Below are 22,413 nucleotides of genomic sequence, written 5' to 3' on the forward strand. Positions count from 1 at the left end.
GCACCACATAAGCAGAAAAAAGCCAGAAGTGGCCCTGTGGCTCCAGTAGTAGAGAGCTAGCCTTGAGCTGAAGAGCTGAGGGACAACGTCCAGGCCCAGAGTTCAGGCCCCACAACCGGCAAAAAAAAAAAAAGAAAAGGAAAGAAAAGACAGCAAACAAATGTTAGACAAACTACCCATTCAACATGCAACAAAAAGAATGCTTTTGGCATCATGTACAGTTGGAGTATGAAGCTAAATTCTGCCATTACAAGCTGCATGACCCTTAGTAAAAAATTGTTTCATCACTCTGATGCTCAGATTCCTTATCTGAGAAGCACAGATAAATTCATGGACTGCTAAGGAGTTTGTGAGATAATGTATACTGCTTGATTAATTTAGGTTTTTTTTTCTGTCTTGGGACTTGAACTCTGGGCCTGGGCGCTGTCCCTGAGCTCTTCAGCTCAAGGCACGTGCTCTACCACTTGAGCCACAGTGCCACTTCTACTGCTTGCATATAATTCCAACTCCTCTTCAACCTTGCTAATATTATGAAGTGCATAGTACTTTGGGGCTCTGCACTAAGGCCAGTAGAAAATACAAAAACAAATGAACATGATATACATTTCAAGCAGTTTGGAAAAGCATGGTACATTAGTGGCCTAAATGATGAAGGAAGGGGGTTCAAGAAAATTTCACAGGAGACAAGCTTTATGCCATTTTTTAATATATATAAACAAGCTGGGCACTGGTGGCTCTCACCTGTAATCCTAGGTACTAAGGAAGATGAGACCTGAGGACTCTGGTTTGAAGGTAGCCCAGCTAGTCTGTGAGACTCTCATCTCCAATTAACCACTCAAAAAGCCAGATGTGGAACTATGGCTCCAGTGCTAGAGTGTTAGCTTTGAGCAAGAGCTTGAGAGTAACCTCCAAGCCCTAGGCAGAAGTCCCAGGCAAAGCATGCATGCATGCATGCACACATGCACACACACACACACACACACACACACACCACCTTAACATTGTGGTACACAGCTGGAGTTCCAGCACAAGGGAGGCTGATGTAAGACCACCAGTTTGAAATCAGTTTGGGTTACATAGAAAGATCATGTCTTTAAAAAAAGAAAGTAGGGCACTGGTGGCTCACCCCTGTAATCCTAGCTACTCAGGAGGCTGAGATCTGAGGATCACAGTTGGAAGCCAGCCTGCACAAGACAGTCCGTCAGACTCTTTTTTTTTTTTTTTTTTTCCGGTTGTGGGGCCTGAACTCTGGGCCTGGGCGCTGTCCCTCAGCTCTTCAGCTCAAGGCTAGCGCTCTACCACTTGAGCCACAGCACCATTTCCGGCTTTTTTCTTTTTGCTTATGTGGTGCTGGGGAATCGAACCCAGGGCCTCATGCATTGCAAGGCAAGCGCTCTACCACTGAGCCACCTTCCCAGCCCAGTCCGTCAGACTCTTAGCTCCAATTAACCACCAGAAAACCAGAAGTGGCACTGTGGTAGAATGCTAGCCTTGATCTGAAGACCTCAGGGACCATGCCCAGAACCAGAGTTCAGGTCCCATGACCAAAAAATAAGCTATGGGACACTGCCAAGCTCCTAGTTCAAGACCCAGTACTGGCAAAAAAAAAAGCCATAAAGCTATAAAGTTGAAAATAATAGAGCACATTTGATGGAGTACTGTTGGTATGCCTCTGGTGTATGGCATGACAGGGGAAAGAAAACTGAGATTGGAAAGGTAAATTAGGTCAGATTAGAATGGAAAATTTTTCTTTTCTCTTCTTTTCTTCTTTTTTTTTTGTCAATTGTGGGGCTTGAACTCAGGGCCTGGGCACTGTCCTTAAATGTTTTTGCTCAAGGCTAATGCTCTACCACTTTGAGCCACAGTGCCACTCCCAGTTTTATGATGGTTAAATGGAGATAAGTGTCTCACAGACTTTCCTTCCTGGGCTGGCTCTGAACTGTGATCCTCAGATCTCAGTCTTCAAAGTAGCTAAGATTACAGGTGTGAGCCCACCCATGGAATATTATTCAGCCATGAAAAGGAATGGAATTCCCACAGGTACTGAAACATAAATAAAACTTAAGACACTGTGCTACTGTTCACAATAGCTAGGATATGGAAACAACCTAGATGCCCCACCACAGATGAATGGATCCAAAAATTGTGGTATCTATACACAATGGAATATTATGCAGCCATTAGAAATGACAAAATAATGGCATTTGCAGGGAAATGGATGGAGCTAGAAGGAATCATGTTGAGCGAGGTAAGCCAAGAACGAAGAGACAAACAGTACATGGTCTCCCTGATAAGCGGATGATAAATCCAAAATGTTAGGTGATATGACAAAACTAACAGGACTTAAGAAACAAAGACCTCCCACTCATCTGGTTGAACCACTACTAAATATCCCCATGCTGCTGATCACGTGTATGGTATATAACATATGAACACTGTTATATATTACAGACTGTGATAGACAATTTGCTCCAGGAAAGTTAGAATGAACGTGTGACTTTAAATGAGCATCATTATTCCACAATACTGTGAATTTCCGGAAATTAAGTAATCACTTAATCACAATCAAAAAAAAAAAAAAAAAAAAAAAAAGAACCTTGGGGAAGGGAGGGAGGGAGGGGATGGTAGGGAGAAAACAATGGAGGGGGCAACAATGTTCAAGAGGAAGTGTACTCATTACCCCACTCATGTAACTGTAACCCTCTGTATAGAATCTTTACAATAAAAAAATTAAAAAAAAAAAGACACTGTGCTAAGTGTAATAAGCTAAATGCAAAGGGAAATTATTATATGACATCATTTGTAAGTGGTATTTATCCCACAAATATGTACAATCATAACATGTCAATAACAAATGCCTCAAATAGGCAAAATCACAGAGACAGAAAGCATAGGTTAATTGGGCACCAATAGCCCATATCTATAACTCTATCTACTCAGGAAGCTAAGATTTGAGGATTATAATTCACAGCCAGGCTGGGGAGAAGTCTGCAAGACTCCATTTCCAAAAATAAAACAATAAAAAGCCAGGCTGTGGGCATGGCTCAAGTGGTAGCGTGCCAGAAATGAGACCCCTATACCAACAACAACATAAAAGAGGTTCCCAGGGGGTGGAAAGAGTAGAAATGAAAGGCTATTGTTTGGGGGTAGGGGAGTAGCTCAGTGGTAGAGTGCTTGCCTAGCATGTGTGAGGCCCTGGGTAAGATGGGAGGTAGACTATTGTTTGATGGACAGTGTTTCAATTCAGCAGGACAAAAAAGTTCTGGAAATGGATGACAGTACAAGTTGGACACCACTGTGAATGCACTCAATGCCACTGAACTGTACACTTTAAATGGTTAAAATTGTAACTTTATATCATGTACATTTTATCACAAAGGAAATGATTAGAGGCTAAGTAGGGATGAAGAGTGGGTAAATCTGAGTAATATTAAGAACTTGACAACAGGACTGGGAATGTGGCTTAGTGGTAGAGTGCTTGCCTAGCATGCATGACACCCTGGGTTCAATTCCTCAGTACCACATACACAGAAAGAGCTGGAAGTGGTGCTGTGGCTCAAGTGGTAGAGTGCTAGCCTTGAGCAAAAGCAGCTCAGAGACAGTGCCCCGGCCTGAGTTCAAGCCCCAGGACTGGCAAAAAAAAAGAACCTAACAAAATAAGACTGTTTGCAACTAAAAATATGGAACAATAAAACCTCCTGGCGATGTTTGAGGGGAAGTGATAGAGGGGTGAGACTGAATGGAATGCAGCATGAAAATGTGTGGAGATCTAACAATGAAACCTCTTCCCTGTAGAACTAACATAAGCCCATTTTTATTATGAGCTTTTTGGACCCGTCCTGAGGCTTGAACTCAGGGTGTGGGACTGTCCCTAAACTTTTTTGATCAAGGCTAACATTCTGCCACCTGTGTCACAGCTCCACTCATGGCTTTTGGGTGGTCAACTGGAGACAACACTCTCAGTAAAAGCCAGGCCAGAAACTCATGCCTGTAATCCTGGCTACTCGGGAGGCTAAGATCTGATCATGTTTCAAGGCCAACCAGGCCAGAAAAGTCCATGACACTCATCTCCAATTAACCACCAGAAAAAACTGGTGAAGTGGAAGTTTATTTCAAATAGTAGAGCATTACTCTTAAGCAGAAAAGCTCAGGGACAGTGGCCAGGGCCTGAATTCAAGTTCTAGAACCCCCCCCCCCCCACACACACACACACACACTAACAGCCTGCAAGACAGACTGAGCAGAGACTGTCACTTTACCACCAAGTGTCCACCAAATAGAGCAAGAAAATGGAGAGTTTCTAAAACCCCTATGTTTTTTGTTTGTTTGTTTTGTCGGTCATGGGACTTGAACTCTGGGCCTAGGCACTGTCCCTGCGCTTTTCAGCTCAAGGCGAGTGCGCGACCACTTGGGCCACAGCGTCACTTCAGGTTTTCTAGTGGTTTATTGGAGATAAGAATCACGGGCTTTCCTGCCAGGGCTGGCTTGGAACTGCAATCCTCAGATCTCAGGCTCCTGAGTAGCTAGGATTACAGGCAGAGCCGCCAGCGCCCAGCTCCCCTATGTTTTTGGTTTTTTTTTATTGTGAAAATACCGTACAGCGGGGTTATAATTACATGGGCAAGGTAATGAGTACATTTCTTTTTTTTTTTTTTTTTTTGGGTCCGGTCGTGGGGCCTGAACTCTGGGCCTGGGCACTGTCCCTCAGCTCTTCAGCTCAAGGCTAGCACTCTACCACAGCGCCACTTCCGGCTTTTTTCTTATGTGGTGCTGAGGAATCGAACCCAGGGCCTCGAGCATGCAAGGCAAGTGCTCTACCACTGAGCCACCTTCCCAGCCCCATGAGTACATTTCTTATCAAGCATTGTTGCCTCCTCCCTTGTTTCCCCTTCCCATTGCTGATGGATTAAAGGGGAGCTTAAGTGTTAGATACCGGTGGCTCATGTTAAACCTAGCTATTCAGGAGGCTGAGATCTGAGAAATATAGTTCAAAGCTACAGGAAAGTCTATGAGACTCTTCTTTCCAATTAAACAAACAAAAAAAAAAAACAGGGGCTGGGGAGGTGGCTCAGTGGTAGAGCGCTTGCCTTGCATGCCTGAGGCCCTGGGTTCAATTCCTCAGCACCATATGAGCAGAAAAAGCCAGAAAGTAGCGCTGTGGCTCAAGTGGTAGAGCGCTAGCCTTGAGCTGAAGAGCTGAGGGACAGCACCCAGGCCCAGAGTTCAGGCCCCACAACCAGCAAAATAAAAATTAAAATTAAAATTACAAAAGTTACTAATCTTTATTTTTAAAAAACAAAACAAAACTGAAGTAGAGCTGTGGCTCAAGTGGTAGAGTGCTAGACTTGAGCACAAAAGCTCAGGCACAGTGAGCAAGCCCTGAGTTCAAGCCTCAGGAAAGGTGGAAAATTTTTTAAATAACAAGGAGTGAGAGCCTCAAGGTAAAAAGTAAAGAGACTTGAATAATGGGCATGAAGACGTGGGCAGTAGTTACTGAGGGAACGGACAGAAGTAGTTTGGATTATGTTTCATGACTGCCACCTTGCACAACCCCCTGTCATCACTATTTACACTGTGACTGCTGTACCCAGGATCTGTGTGAGACAACAGCCCTAGATGAGATGAAGGAGCTCCGACCTGCAAATCGGGATCAACTTGTAGCCCCAGAAACCTGACCTTCTGCAACTCCCTGCTCCATCCCCTCCCTGTCACATGTCCCAGCTGAGATTCTCAGTGGGAGGAGAAAAAAAAAACATGACCTGCAACTTCAGGGTCAGGATCTATGGGCCTGAATCTTAAGCACCCAAAGATGAAAAGAAGTAAGGAGGCAAAGGTCGTTTTGTGGGATCCATTCTAAAATACACCAGAATATTGACTGACAAACCTTAGAACACAGTTATACTTGCATTTAAATCTAAAAGGAAGAAGACAGAAAATGCAGGTCAAGATAAACATTCATGTGAGGCAATCTACTCATGCCTTAAGCTAACTTAGAGATGCCCAACACCAGGCACCAACAGAACTTACTTCATAAGGTTTCTGACAAAGCTGGGTTGAAGTACAACACAACTGATCTCCCAACTATACAAGATAATCCAAACTGGAGGCCTCCAATGTAGAACTTAAGCTAAAGCAACCACTGAATAGTTCAAGGTGGGACTCAGTGGTCCAGCACTTGCCAAGGCTCTGGGTTCCGTCTCAGGACCACAAAGAAGAAATAAGTAAAAAAGAAAGGTAAGTATTAGCTGGGTGCTGGGGGCTCATGTCTATAATGTTAGCATAGGAGGCTGAGATCTGAGGATTGCAGTTCAAAGCCAACCCCAGCAGGAAAGGCTGAGACGCTTTTTTTTTGGGGGGGGGGGGGGTTTGGTCATAGGGCCTGAACTCTGGGTGCTGTCCCTCAGCTCTTCAGCTCAAGGCTAGTGCTCTACCACTTGAGCCACAACACCACTTACAGCTTTTTCTGCTTATGTGGTGCTAAGGAATCGAACCTTCTCAGCTCCAAGGCTGCAAGACTCATCTCCAATTAATCGCCAGAAATCTAGAAGTAGCGCTGTGGCTCAAAATGGTAGAGCACTAACCTTGAGCGAAAAAAGTCAGGAACAGCACCCAGGCCCTGAGTTCAAACGCCATGACCAATTAAAAAAAAAAAGGCATTACTTGTTCTAAAATAGTCCTGTCAAATAATTGCAGTTAAGTTTCTCAACTAGTCACAGTTACAGAATCACAATTAGAAACAAAGGTTTAGGGCTAGGTGTGAAGGTGTGCACCTGCAATTCCAACATTTGGGAATTTGAGGCAGGAAGCCAACCTGAGTTCAAGCCCAGCCTTGGCTATATATGGAGGGAGACTCCAATAAAAATAAATAAAAGAAGGTGTTGGTGGCTCAGGCCTACAGCTAGGATCACAATCCTAGCTACTCAGGAGGCTGAGATATCAAGACTGTTGTTCGGAAGCCAGCAGAGGTAGGAAAGTCCATGAGACACTTACTGTAAATTTTAACCACCAAAAAAAGCTAAAAGTGGAGCTGTGGCTCAAGTGGTAAAGCCCTAGCCTTGAAAAATGCTAACAAAGCTGGGCGCTGGTGGCTCACGCCTGTAATCCTAGCTACTCAGGAGGCTGAGATCTGAGGATCGCGGTTCAAAGCCAGCCCGGGCAGGAAAGACTGTGAGACTCCTATCTCCAACAAATCACCAGAAAACCGGAAGTGGCGCTGTAGCTCAAGTGGTAGAGTGCTCGCCTTGAGCTGAAGAGCTGAGGGACAGCACCCAGGCCCAGAGTTCAAGACCCACGACCGACAAAAAAAAAAAAAAAAAAAAAAAGAAAAATGCTAACAGGCTCTGAGTTCAAGCACAGTACTGGCAAATCAAAAATAAACATACAGGGGCTGGGAAGGTGGCTCAGTGGTAGAGCACTTGCCTTGCATGCTCGAAGCCCTGGGTTCGATTCCTCAGCACCACATAAGAAAAAAGCCGGAAGTGGTGCTATGGCTCAAGAGGTAGAGTGCTAGCCTTGAGCTGAAGAGCTGAGGGACAGCGCCTAGGCCCAGAGTTCAGGCCCCACGACCGGACCCAAAAAAAAAAAAAAAAAAACCATACAAATAAATAAGAAGCAAAAAGTGTAGGCAAATGTACTGTTTTTCTTTTCTTTTTTTGTCTGAGATTGTGACTTGAACTCAGTATCTGACACTTTCATTCACTGGCTGGAGCTCTACCAACTGAGTCACACCTCTAACTCCACTCTTATTCTTGAAGACATTACTCATGGAACCTTACCTACTATCAGAACGCATTTGCTTTCTCTTTCATTGCCTAATCTACTTTTGCCAATCTCTCCTCGGACTTCCTGCTGGCATTTCACCTGCACACCACTTGATCTCTCTAATGTCACTTGGTGATCCTAGGGCTAACCAACCCCAGCCACCTGGCACAAGCATCTATGTATTGCATGTGGAGCTGTATCACTGAGAAAACTTTCTAGGAAATGTTCAACTTAGGAAACAAATTAGAGTGGAGATGAGACCAACCCAAAGTAGAATGACTCCAAATTCAGAGCTCCTAATCTCCTTCAAAACACAACAAAAAATCCAAAGGATTTTGCCACAGACCTAAACAGTTCCTCAAATCATTCACACCTAAAACCTTCATGGCTCCTCAACATCAGATCTTTACCATACCACACCAGTCCTTTTGAGGCAGGATAAGTAAGAGAAAATGAGGCATAAGAAAGAGCAGCCAGGAATTCAGACAAACAGAATATTACCAATAGGAAGGAAGGAAGGAAGGGAGGGAGGGAAGGAGGGAGGGAGGGAAGGAGGGAGGGAGATGAGTCTTCTCTCTTCCAGGCACAAAAATTGTTTGCAAAGGAAAATACTTATCTCAGGGGAGGATCTGGAAGATCCAGTCTTCGCTTAAAGTGATGCTCAAACATCTGTCATAATGACTCAGTTAATGAGTATACCAACCTTAAAATCTCTAGGCCCAACTAATCAAACAATGTAACAGAAAAATGCTAGAACATGCCAGGTGTCAGATCAAAAGGCAACACTCATCCTAAGGCAAATTTAAGCTACACCTCAACCTACTCTTTCACATTTTGCACTTTTTATCAGATGTGCCTGCACCCATGCCTGGATAGTACTATCTATCTTCTCTTTGTTCTGCATTACCAATTAATTTCCTTGGTCTCTCTAACAACTGTTTTTTGCAGCAACATCATGAACTCGGGACATAAGGGCCAGGCAGAGACTTTCTTCCTTTTGGAGACCTCTTCCTGGCAAGCCCAGTACTACTACTCTTTTTGTGTGTGTTGGTCCTGGGGCTTGAACTCAGGACCCAGGCACTGTCCCTGAGCTGTTGTGCTCAAGACCAGCACTCTACCACTTGAGCCACAGCTCTACTTCTGGCTTTTTAGTGGTTAACTGGAGATGAGTTTCACAGACTTTCCTGACCAAGTTGGCTTCAAACTTTAATCCTCAGATCTCAGCCTCCTGAATAGCTAGGATTACAGGCATGAGCCACTGGACCTGCTCAGTTCCACGTTTACAGAAGGCCATGCTATCCATGCTTACATTTCTCCCAGAAACTGTTTACAATAGTCCCTCACCTATCTAACAGGGACAAATACTATGATCTCACTAATCTATAACTTCCACAAAAGCAGGATTGTCTCCAGTGTGCTCACTTATCATATCTCTAGTAGGATACTCAAGAAATCTTTTGCTGGGGCTGGGAAGGTGGCTCAGTGGTAAGAGTGCTTGCCTTGCATGCATGAAGCTCTGGGTTTGATTCCTCAGCACCACATAAGCAGAAAAAGCCAGAAGTGGCACTGTGGCTCAAGTGGTAGAGTGCTAGCCTTCACCTGAAGAGCTGAGGGACAATGCCCTGGCCCAGAGTTCAGGCCCCACAACCAACCCCCCAAAAAGAAATCTTTTGTTGTTGTTGTTGTTTTTGTCGGTCATGGGGCTTGAACTCTGGGCCTGAGCGCTGTCCCTCAGCTCTTCAGCTCAAGGCGAGCACTCTACCACTTGAGCTACAGCGCCACTTCCAGTTTTCTGGTGGTTTATTGGAGATAGGAGTCTCACGGTCTTTCCTGCCCGGGCTGGCTTTGAACCGCGATCCTCAGATCTCAGCCTCCTGAGTAGCTAGGATTACAGGCGTAAGCCACCAGCGCCCGGCCCAAAAAGAAATCTTTTGCTAAGTAAATGAGCAGAAGTCCCACCCCTTCCATGGAAAAGCATACCAAATACTCCTAAGCAGTTTTCTTTTTGAATTCCAAATACCTTCCAATAAATATCATAGTTTAGTGTCTAAAGTCTCCAGATTTGTTTACTATTTCATATTCTCCCATGGCTAGACATGGTAGCATAGGAGCATTATGCTAGTTTGTATATGTCACAGGGGAAAGGTAAACACTGTCTATAGAATAAGCATACCACAAAGATTTACAGATTAGACAACTAAGGAGCTTCATGAAAATTCTATTTAAGGGCTGGAGATGTAACTCAATGGATAGAAAAAACACCTGTGTAGGCCCTCTGTTCAAATCTCAGTATTGCCAACAAATATTTCCGTTTATAGAAAATGTTCTAAGAATGTAGCTAGTATGCAGAGTAGGTTAGACATGCCTTTTCTCTTGCTAACATTTTCTTTTTCTTTCTTTTTTTTAATGTCAGTAATTGAGCTTCAGTTTTAGCTTTTGTGCTGGTTACCTGGAGATAAGATCAAAGTATCTTGGATTTCTATGTCCAGAATGGCTTTGAGCCACAATCCTCAAATCTCAGACTCCAAAGTAGCTAGGATTATAGGTGTGAGCCACCAATGCCTAACTTGCTGACATTTTTCTATTCCACAATTCATTCAGCAGAGCTGGGCACTGGTGACTTATACCTATAATCTTACGTAATCAGGAAGCAGAGATCTGGAGGATCGTGGTTCAAAGCCAACAAGGACAATAATGTTTCCATTTCCAATTAACCAGCAAAATACTAGACTGAAGATATAGCAGTATGAGTAAGCAAGCAGAATGTGGAAGCCAAGCAAGAAGCAGAGTTCAAACCCTGATATAGGAAGGGGGGGACTCATTCAAGCAGAACTGATTCAGCATTTAGCAATTAAGGAAATAATATGGTAAATCTCAATGGCCCAGTTTGTGGTTCGCTAATTATACAACCAGATTGCTAGTAGTTTTGTTGGTGAGGAAGTAGAATCATGGTGATTCGCTTGGCTAGCTTTCATAATGGGTTTGAGGATGTCAAGGTTAGCATAGTATAATATAGGTGTCCTCTAGGCTCTTGAGCCTTCCTAATTTGAATTTTCCAGATTTTATGTTTGGAAACTAAACTTGACTACTTGCAGATATTGATTACCCTATAGCTCCTATAGTCACTAAACTGAGAGAGAATATGGAAAAACTGTAATTTGCAATTTTATTGCATAGGTTGCTAAAATTACTTTTACAGTAAATAATATAGTAAAATAATAATAGTAGCCAGGTGCTAGTAGTTCATGCATGTAATCCTAGTTACTCAAGAGGCTGAGATCTGATGCCAGACTGGGCAAAGAAGGCTGTGAAAGTCTTGGCTTCTTGTTTTTGTTGTTTGTTTGTTTTTGGTTGGTTGTGGGGCATGAACTCTGGGCCGGGGCATTGTCCCTCAGCTCTTCAGCTCAAGGCTAGTGCTCTATCCCTTGAGCCACAGCGCCACTTTTGGCTTTTTCTGCTTAAGTGGTGCTGAGGAATCAAACCCAGGGCCTCATGCATACAAGGCAAGCACTCTACCACTGAGCCACCTTCCCAGCCCGACTGTGAAACTCTTATCTCCAATTAGCTACCAAAAACTGGAAGTAGAGCTGTGGCTCAAGTGGTAGAATGCTAGCCTTTAGCACAAAAGCTCAGAGACAGTGCCCAGGCCCTGAGTTCAAGGCCCAACCAACAGAAAAATATAATAATAGTAACTAAATTTTATTATATATTTACTTAAGTCAGGCATTGTTCTTACTGTTTTTTGTTTTGTTTTGTTTGTTTGTTTTGTGTTTTTTTTTTTTGGTCCGATTGTGGGGCCTGAACTCTGGGCCTGGATGCTGTCCCTCAGCTCTTCAGCTCTAAGCTAGCGCTCTACCACTTGAGCCACAGCACCACTTCCGGTTTTTTTCTTTTTTCTTATGTGGTGCTGAGGAATCGAACCCAGGGCCTCATGCATGCAAGGTAAGCGCTCTACCAATGAGTCACCTTCCCAGCCCTGTTCTTACTGTTTTACATGTATGAATCCATCAACAATTCTGAGGCTGTTACTGTCCCCATTTTACAAATATGAAAAAGGGTTAGTGATGTAGCTCAGAAAGAGAACTTGAGTGATATCTGCATGTCCATCCCAAAACTGCAAAAATACATAAATAAATCAGATCTTCTTAGGATCATACAAGTAGTAGGCAGAGAAGGTAGTATCCTAAATCTGCACTCGTTTGTGTATGTTGAGGGGGTTGGTAGTACTGGAGTTTGAACTGAGAGGCCTTGACAATTGCTAGGCAGGTGCTCAATCACTTGAGCCACTTCCCCAGTTATTTTCTGCTTTAGTTGTTTTTCAGGTAGGGTCTCAAGTTTTTGCTGGTCAAAGTCCCTATTCTTAATCCTATGGTATACTGCCTCTCAAAATAACAAAATACTATCATGCAATAATGACGTAAGATGCTTGAAGTAGCAACAATAATATGTAAGAGTCCAGAAAATGCTAAGTGGCAGTGTTTGAATATAAGTTTTCTTATTAACTTGTATGCGTGTGTACGTATGTGTGCACGCGCACATGCACATGCACTAGTCCTGGGGCTTGAACTCAAGGCTCTACTACTATCCCTGAGCTTTGTCCTCAAGACTAGCTCTTTACCACTTGAGCCAGAATTGCACTTCTGGATTTTTGGTGATTTAATTGGAGATACGGGGGCTGGGAAGGTAGCTCAGCAGTAGAGTGCATGCCTTGCAAGCATGAGGCCCTGGGTTCAATTCCTCAGCACCACATAAACAGAAAAAGCCGGAAGTGGCACTGTGGCTCCAGTGGTAGAGCGCTAGCCTTGAGCTGAAGAGCTGAGGGACAGCACCCAGGCCCAGAGTTCAGACCCCATGACCGGCAAAAAAAAAAAAAAAAATTGGAGATAACGATTCTCATAGACTTTCCTGCCCAGGCTGGCTTTGAACTATAATTCTCAGATTTCAGCTTCCTGAGTAACTAGGATTACAGGCATCAGACAACAGACCAGGCTATGCTTATTAACTTTTTTTTTTTTTTTTTTTTTTTTTTTTGTCGGTCATGGGGCTTGAACTCTGGGCCTGGGCGCTGTCCCTCAGCTCTTCAGCTCAAGGCAAGCGCTCTACCACTTGAGCTACAGCGCCACTTCCGGTTTTCTGGTGGTTTATTGGAGATAGGAGTCTCACGGTCTCTCCTACCCGGGCTGGCTTTGAACCGCGATCCTCAGATCTCAGCCTCCTGAGTAGCTAGGATTACAGGCGTGAGCCACCAGCGCCCGGCTGCTTATTAACTTTTATTGTAATTTCTTTTAGAACAATTTAAGTTCTAAACAAGTCACAACTATCAAAGTGTAACCAAAGACATGCTTACTGTAAAGATGAGACAATACAAATGAACTATTTTTTTATTCCTAGAACATTGATAATAATAATAATAATAAAGGCCAGAAAATGAGAAGAGCCAAAAGGTAGAGGCTGATGCCTGTAATCTTAGCTATTCAGGAGGCTGAGATTTGAGCATCAAGGTTCGAAGCCAGCCCACGCAGGAAAACTGATGAGACTCATCTCCAATTGACCACTAAAAACTGGAAGTGGCTCTGTGACTCAAAGTGTTAAGAGCCCTAGCCTTGAACAAAAAAGTTCAGGGACAGTGCCCAGGCCCTGAGTTCAAGTCTCACCATTGAAAAAAAGTTCAAGGCTCACAACCAACAAAAATAAGAAAGTAGATGAGTGTAGTCCAAGTACTTTATACCCATGAATAAAAGCAGAGCAGTTAAATTAATTGAAATTATTCTAAGAGAGAGACAAAAGCTGGGCATTGAATGGTTCATGCCTATAATACTATATACTCAGGAGGCTGAGGCCGGAAGACTGAGGTTCACAGCTAGTATGGTCAGAAAAGGCTGAGAGATTTCATCTCCAATTAACAAACAAAGACCTAGGCTGGAGGTATGATACAATTGGTAGGGCAAACCAACCATAAGCAAGAAAAGTTCATTGAAAGCACAAGGTCCTGAGCTCAATCTCTAGAATCCATGTGCACATGCACATATTTATGCAAGCATGCTCAAATATGCACACACATGCATACACACAAACATAACACACAAAGGTAGGGAAGGTAAAGGAAGGTTAAAGAGAGTTTGAAGAAGCCGGGCACCGGTGGCTCACGCCTGTAATCCTAGCTACTCAGGAGGCTGAGATCTGAGGATCGCAGTTCAAAGCCAGCCCGGGCAGGAAAGTCCGTGAAACTCTTATCTCCAATAAACCACTAGAAAACCAGAAGTGGTGCTGTGGCTCAAGCGGTAGAGCACTTGCCTTGAGCTGAAGAACCCAGGGACAGCACCCAAGCCCAGAGTTCAAGACCCACGACCGACCAAAAAAAAAAAAAAGAGAGAAAGTTTTTAAGCTAAAAGAGGTACATTTTGTGCATGCATCTACAACTAATATATGATCATTTTATTTATTTTTTTTGGGGGGGGGTCCGGTCATGGGGCCTGAACTCTGGGCCTGGGTGCTGTCCCTCAGCTCTTCAGCTAGCGCTCTACCACTTGAGCCACAGTGCCAATTCCGGTTTTTTTCTTTTTGCTTATGTGGTGCTGAGGAATGGAACCCAGGTCCTCCTGCATGCAAGGCAAGCATTCTATCACTGAGCCACCTTCCCAGTCTCTCTTTTTTTTAAGTTTTAAAATTATCATACAGGGCTGGGAAGGTGGCTCAGTGGTAAAGTGCTTGCCTCCCATGCATGAGGCCCTAGGTTCCATTCCTCAACACCACATAAGCAGAAATCGGTGGAAGTGGCGCTGTGGCTCAAGTGGTAGAGCACTAGCCTTGAGCTGAAGAGCTGAGGGACAGCACCCAGGTCCAGAGTTCAGGCCCCAGGACTAAAAACAAAAACAATATAAATGCTGCGGATGCTGGTTGCTCACGTCTGTAATCCTAGCTACTCAGGAGGCTAAGATCTGAAAATTGCTGTTCAAAGCCATCCTGGGCAGGAAAGTCCATGAGACTCTTATCTCCAATAACCCCCAGAAAATGAGAAAGTAGTGCTGTGGCTCAAGTGGTAGAGCACTAGCCTTCAGCTGAAGAGCTGAGGGACAGTGACCAGGCCCAGAATTTAAGCTCCACGACTACAAAAAAAATTAAAATATCAAAAACTTAAAGTTCCTTTATGTTAAATAAATGAGAACACAGGTTCTGAAGGCAAGACTAATTCAAACCCCGATTTATGCCCCCTGATATGTCTGGGAATAAAATGAGGCATATGAAATATATCTACTCTAATCAAGTGCAAACAAAAGACAATCAGATGAAGCTGGGCACTGGTGGCTCACGCCAGTAATCCTAGCTACTCAGGAGGCTGAGATCTGAAGATCGAGGTTCAAAGCCAGCCCAGGCAGGAAAAATTTGTGAGATTCTTATCTCCAAATAACCACCACAAAATTGGAAATGGAACTGTGGTTCAAAGCGGTAGAGCACTAGTCTTGAGTAAAAAAGCTCAAGAACGGCTCCCAAGCCTTGAATCAAGCCCCAGGACTGGCACAAAAAATAGTATTGTTGACTAAAAATAGTATTGCTGGGAACGGTGTATGACCCCAACACTACAGAGTCTGACAGAATGATTACAAATTAGAGACCACCTTAAGCTATATAATAAGACTTTCTCTCAAAAATCAAAATATAGACAAAGGTCTGGGGGCATTGTTCAACTCGTAGAGTGCCAGTTGTGAGTAAAAGTAGAGTGAGTATAAGGAGCCTTGAGTTCAAGCCCAATAATGGCATTTTTGAAAAAAAAAATCAAAAACAGGGGCTGGGAAGGTGGCTCAGTGGTAGAGTGCTTGCCTTGCATGCATGAGGCCCTGGGTTCGATTCCTCAGTACCACATAACAGAAAAAACCGGAAGTAGCGTTGAGGCTCAAGTGGTAGAGCGTTAGCCTTGAGCTGAAAAGCCAAGGGACAGCGCCCAGGCCCTGAGGTCAGGCCATGACCGAACCAAAAAAAAAAAAAAATCAAAAACACAGCTAGGCACCGGTGGCTCACGCCTGTAATCCTAACTACTCAGGAAGCTGAGCTCTGCAAATCACAGTTCAAAGCCAGCCTGGGCAGGAAAATCCCTGAGACTCTGTTTTTTTTTTTTTTTTTTCTTTTGCTTGAATTCAGGGCCTGGGCACTGTCCCTGAGCTTCTTTTTTTTTTTTTTTTTTGTGTGTGTGTGTCCGGTCGTGGGGCCTGAACTCTGGGCCTGGGCGCTGTCCCTCAGCTCTTCAGCTCAAGGCTAGCACTCTACCACTTGAGCCACAGCGCCACTTCCGGCTTTTTTTTCTTTTTGCTTATGTGGTGCTGGGGAATCGAACCCAGGGCCTCATGCATGCAAGGCAAGCACTCTACCACTGAGCCACCTTCCCAGCCCCGTCCCTGAGCTTCTTTTTGCTCAAAGCTAACATTCTATCACTGGAGCCACAGCTCCCCTTCTGGCTTTTTCTGTTTATGTGGTACTGAGGAATCGAACCCAGGGCTTCATGTATGCTAGGCAAGCACTCTACCACTAAGCCACATTCCCAAACTCCCTGAGACTATTTTTTTTGTTGGTCATTGGGATTGAACTCTAGGCCTGGGCACTGTTCTTCAGCTCTTGGCAAGCGCTCTACCACTTGAGCCACAGCACCAATAAATTACCAAATAAATTACCAATAAATTACCAAAAAACTGGAAGGGGAACTGTGGCTCAAATGGTAGAGCACTAGCCTTGAGCAAAAGAAGCTCAGGGAAGGTACCCAGGTCCTGAGTTCAAGTCCCAGGACCGGCAAAAAAAAAAAACTAAAAAAACAACCACCAGTCAGGGGAGAAAAACACAACATTCAACATCGTATGACTTCCTAGATGCTCTAAAATTAAGAAACAGGAATTTGTGGGTTGTTTCTGTAATAGTCACAAACTCTTAAGCAATTCTAATCACACCAACATTCAGGTCAAACAGTATACTGTACTAAATAAATTATTCTTGCCAAGAGCCTGTGGCTCACACCTGTAATCCTAGCCAATCAGGAGGCTGAGATCTGAGAATTGCAGTTCTAAGCCAGCAGCAACTGCAAGAAAACCCATGGAATCCTTATCTTCAATTAACCACCAAAATGCCAGAAGTGGAGCTGTGGTTTAACTGGTAGAGCAGTAGCCTTGAGTGGAAAATATGAGGGATAGCACCCAGGTCTGAGTTCAAGGTCTCAGTTCACCACCACTACTGCAAAAACATCTGGACGTATGACTCAACAGTGTATTCCTTAACTTACAAGCCATGAGACCCCGAATTCAAACCCCAAGACCACAAAAAAAATTACATACTTTCCTTTATTCCTACCACAACAAAGGTGATTACACTTGGAATTCTTTAATAACTAAGCTCTCTGTAAGCTTTTGTTAGCTCTCAAAGCAACTCCTTTTTTTTTCTTTTTGGAGCTAGGGATTATACTCAGGGCCTCTCACATGCTAAGCACATGTTCTACCACTATACTAAACCCAAGCCCTGTTAGGTCAACTCTTACATAATCTCATGACACTAGATGTCTGCTATATGTTTATCATAAATAGTCCTGAGAATTTAATTTTCACTGTATACTTCTATTCTTATATCTTTTTTTTTTTTCGGTCATGGGGCCTGAACTCAGCCTGGGGACTGTCCCTTACCTCTTCAGCTCAAGGCTAGTGCTCAACCACTAGAGCCACAGTGCCACTTCTGGCTTTTTCTGTTTATGTGGTGCTGAGGAATCGAACCCAGGGCCTCATGCATGCAAGGCAAGCACTCTACCACTGAGTCACCTTCCCAGCCCCTATTCTTATATCTTTGTTGATGTTGTCTTGGGTATTAGCAGCATCTTCTGGATGCTTTCCCTTCCTAAGAGGCAGGTAACTCACTTTACGTGAACTATTTTCTTCTCAATCCCAACAGGCATACAACACTCTGAAACTTTCCAGTGGAACTGAAGAAGAGAAGTAACTAAGGCATTTGTCCTTCCCTACTTGCTTTAGTTGGGGCATTAGGTGCACATCCAAGGACAGCAGCAATCACAATGATACATTACTTTTAAAAAGACTTCTTCATATTCATACGTTTTTTTTTTTGTCATTCGTGGAGCTTGAACTCTGGGCCTGGGTGCTTTCCCTGAGCTTTTCAGCTCAAGGCCAGCACTCTATCACTTGCGCCACAGCACCACTTCCAGCTTTTTCTGTGTATGTGGTGCTGAGAAATCAAACCCAGGGCCTCATGCATGGGAGGCAAGCACTCTACCACTGAGCCACCTTTCCAGCCTTCATATAATTCTTTTAATTTGTCCTTGGCTTGAATTCTGTGCCTGGGCACTGTCCCTGAGCTTTTGTGCTGACAGCTAGCATTCTTTCACTTGAGCCATACCTTCAGTCCCAACTTCTTTTGGTAATTGGAGATAAGACTATCATGGACATTCCTGCTCAAGCTATCTTCAAACCTTGGTCCTCAGATCTCAGCCTCCTAAGTAGCTAAAATTACAGGCCTGAGCCACAAGTGCCCAGTCCCCATCATATATTTCTACAAACAAAACCAATTAATGGAAGATCTGCAGTTCAAAGCCAACCTGAGCAGGAAAGCTCCTTAAACACTTATCCCTAATAAACTAACCAAAAAAAAAGCCAGAAATGGGCTGTGACTGTGACTTAGTGGTAGAGTACTTGACTAGCATGCATGAAGCTGTGGGTACAATTCCTCAACACCATATAAACTGAAAAAGCCAGAAGTGGCACTATGGCTCAAGTGGTAGAGTATTAGCCTTGAGCAAAAGAAGCTCAGAAACAGTGTCCAGCCCCTGAGCTCAAGCCCCAGGACTGGCAAAAAAAAAAGCCAGAAGTGAAAATGTGGCTCAAGTGATAGAACACTAGCCTTGAATACAGAAGCTCAGGGACAGTGCTCAGGCTCTGAGTTCAAGCCCCAGCACTGACATACACACAAAAAAAGAAAAAAAAAAAAGAAGCCGGGCGCTGGTGGCTCACGCCTGTAATCCTAGCTACTCAGGAGGCTGAGATCTGAGGATCGCGGTTCAAAGCCAGCCCGGGCAAGAAAGACTGTGAGACTCCTATCTCCAATAAACCACCAGAAAACCGGAAGTGGCGCTGTAGCTCAAGTGGTAGAGCGCTCGCCTTGAGCTGAAGAGCTGAGGGACAACGCCCAGGCCCAGAGTTCAAGCCCCACGACCGACAAAAAAAAAAAAAAAAAGAAAAATAAAAAAAGAAATAGGGACATTGATATCAATATGCTAGTAAATATCTTGCATCTTTTGATTCCCCCAGGGCTTTGCTCACAATATTTCTTCTACCTGGACTGGTCACATTTTCTTCCATTCTGCAAAGTTAAATCCTATCCATTCTCTAAGGCCCAGCTCAAATCCTTCCTTCCTGCACTCTAATGAACACTTCCTCTTTCTAGTAAGTTACAGACAGAAGACTCTCCCATGTCTTTGCTATAGACATTAGAAAGTTTCAAATGATGAAGCTAAAATCACAATTTAAAATAAAGTTTAAAAGTATGAGATAGGGCTGGGAAGTTGGCCCAGTGGTAGAGTGCTTGACTCGTGTGCATGAGGCCCTGGGTTCGATTCCTCAGCACCACATAAGCAAAAAGAAAAAAAGCTGGAAGTGGTGCTGTGGCTCAAGTGTAGAGGCTAGCCTTGAGCTGAAGAGCTGAGGAACAGTGCACAGGCCCAGAGTTCAGGCCCCACAACCGACAAAAAAAAAAGTATGAGATAAGTAACCCAGTTATTTGTTCAGAGGGGCTGATTTGGGACTCAATTGATTGGTAAATGTTTGAGGTCAGAAAGACTCAATTCTTGTGTACCCCCTCCTCCCACACTTCAGTTTCACCTAATTCAATGTTCTGTACACAGTCTTAATACAAAGCCCCATTACAGTTGATGAGGAGGGTAGGACTAAAACAAAATTCAGATTCTGGAGGAGGGGTGGAAAGAGGCTTATTACTAAGTAAGACAAGTGTTGTCTATGCTTAAAATAAGTTCAGTATCTACAACAGAAAATGTCAAAAGTTAAGAGACAGCCTAGAATGCAGAAATTGCTGAGGTAGATCCCCAGCACCGGAGGGACAGAAAAGGACAGAGCGCTACAGACTGGGCTTCAGAGATACATGCCCTGGGATGGGCCAAAGGGTGCACACTGTGACTTACTGGAAAGGAGCATCGCAAAGGAATTAAACTGAAAACAAGTGTCACCTTTTTAGATTTAGCTTATGCTTTTAGAGCAAACCAAGAAGCCACATAACAATTTTGAAAAATTACTTTATCCACCATGGTGATCTTAGTACTCAGTTTCCAAAGTAGAAAGACATGTCAGGAAGCACAGATTTCCCCCGGCTCAGATGACTTCCAACACAGGGCACAGACCTTCCGGTGCCCCCCAATTCATGAACCTAGGCCATGGATTGTAGGCTACGTTCCCCAGACTGGTACAAGAAAGTAACATGGGTCCGGACCCAAATCATCTCTTCTGTTATTACATTCGGGGAGGTGGACCTGAAGTGTGTGGGTCGTGAAGTAGTGTGGGGTGTGCCCCACACAAAACGACCTTCTCACCACACTTAGTAGTAGATTGACAAACACCAAATACTCCTTTGGTAATCAGGGGACGATGGGAACCAATGTAGGACTTACCTGGCTGTTCCGTGCGGTGGTTAAACCTCCGGAGCTCCGGAGACTGTGGCAGTCTACACTCGCAGCCTCTAAGCTCTCACACTCTGGGAAGTCACAATAGCCGCGGCAGTGACGATGGCTAGGCGGTGGCGACGTCGACAGCTCCTCCCTCCCGGCGCTCCTTTATCCGCCCCCAGCCACCGCGGCCGCCAGCCCTGGCCCCACCCACTTCTGCTCCCCATTTCCGGGGGAGGTGCCCTGGCCGGAAGCTGGGCCTGCAAGGGAGCACGTTCCACGTCACGTGGACTCTGGAACAAAGCCTAAATCTAGCTCTCTCTCGCCCTCTGCTGCTCCCCGCCTCTGCAGTTTCGCAGCTTCAGCCCTGGGAGGGGCTGGAGTTTGGCGCTCCTGCCTCCTTCGTAGCTGCAAGCACCAAACCAAGTTAAACAAGAATAAACAATCTCTACCAAAACAGTGCCTCTTTTTAATGTACCAGGAGAATTCCGTGGGAATCATCTTCTACTATGTTCTTCCTGGCTCAGCATGAAATTAGCGCGGATCAGTCAGAGTGGGTTAAATTACTCCGAATACTGGGTAGCCTTACTACCAATATAAATGCCAGAACCTTGGAAGATTGAATTGCTCTGGGGACGCAGATCAATGGTATTGCACTTGTCGAGCACTTGCCAGACCCGATTCGATTCCCAAAAGTCTCTACCCCCAAAATAGAATGCATATAAATTCATGATCTTTACATGGACGGGGATGTCACCTTTCCACTTACTTTATTGCTCCATCATTTATAATACTTAAGGAGTCAGGCGGTACTGGCTCACGCCTGTGATCAAAGTTCAAAGCCAGCCCAGGCAGAAAAGTATATGAGACTCTTTATCTCTAATTAACAAAGAAAACTGAAGTAGCTCTGTGGCTCAAAGTAGTAAAGTACTACAATAGCCTTGAGCACTGAGTTCAAGATCCACAACCAGCAAAACATAGAAACGGGGGCTGAGAAGGTGGCTCAGTGATAGAGTGCTTGCCTTGCATGCATGAGGCCCTGGGTTCGATTCCTCAGCACCACATAAGCAGAAAAAGCTGGAAGTGGTGCTGTGGCTCAAGTGGTAGAGCACTAGCCTTGAGCTGAAGAGCTGAGGGACAGCGCCCAGGCCCAGAGTTCAGGCACCATGACTGGCAGAAAAAAAAAAGAAAAGAAACATCCTCCAGAAAAAAAAAATCCCATTATGTTGGAAAACAAAGTATGATGTCCTTTTCTCAGATGTTTTGGGAACCACTTACTGTATTGTAAGCCTTTGCACCTCACTTCCTTATGAACTCACAATGATACTCTGTTTTGCTACCCTGTAATCCCCTTAAGCATTTTATTTTTATATTTTGTGTCCTGGGGTTTGAACTTGGGACCTGCACACTCTCCCTGACCTCTTTTGTTCAAGGCTAGCATTCTAATATATGAGCCACAGTTCCACTCTGACTTTTTGGTATTTTAGTGGAGATACGAGTCACAGATTTCCATGCCCGAGCTGGCTTCCAACTAAGTAGCTAGGTTTAGAGTTGTGAGCCACCAGAGCTCGGCCCAAATTGATGGTTTTGTTTTGTTTTAATCTGAGAAAACAACATTAAGCTTTTGTTTTCCAACTTGTTTGGATTTTTTTAATTATACTGTACTGTATGCATGTACACACAAAGAATACACTTAGGGGAGGAACCCAAAGATGTAACTCCCTTCAACATTTAAAATACTACTTATGAAAACAAATTCTAGTAGGGAAGGGTAAACGGGAGAAAATGAGGTAGGGGGTAAACAGTGTTTAAAAAGAAATGTACTGCCGGGCGCTGGTGGCTCACGCCTGTAATCCTAGCTACTCAGGAGGCTGAGATCTGAGGATCGCGGTTCAAAGCCAGCCCGGGCAGGAGAGACCGTGAGACTCCTATCTCCAATAAACCACCAGAAAACCGGAAGTGGCGCTGTAGCTCAAGTGGTAGAGCGCTCGCCTTGAGCT

General features: G+C 44.3%; 1 protein-coding gene across 1 annotated transcript in view; it reads right to left on the reverse strand.

Moving 5' to 3' along the window:
• Atp7a (ATPase copper transporting alpha) overlaps nucleotides 1-20,508 on the reverse strand; it is a 130,462-nt gene extending 109,954 nt beyond the window's left edge. The window contains exon 1 of the mRNA XM_070040151.1: nucleotides 20,420-20,508. The gene's annotated coding sequence lies outside the window, so the exon portion shown is untranslated. The remainder of the gene's footprint in view (nucleotides 1-20,419) is intronic.
• Between the last annotated feature and the right edge of the window lie 1,905 nt (nucleotides 20,509-22,413).

This window comes from Dipodomys merriami, unplaced genomic scaffold (assembly GCF_024711535.1).
Source record: "Dipodomys merriami isolate MVZ:Mamm:240054 unplaced genomic scaffold, mDipMer1.0.p SCAF_3, whole genome shotgun sequence".
Classification (NCBI taxonomy): domain Eukaryota; kingdom Metazoa; phylum Chordata; class Mammalia; order Rodentia; family Heteromyidae; genus Dipodomys; species Dipodomys merriami.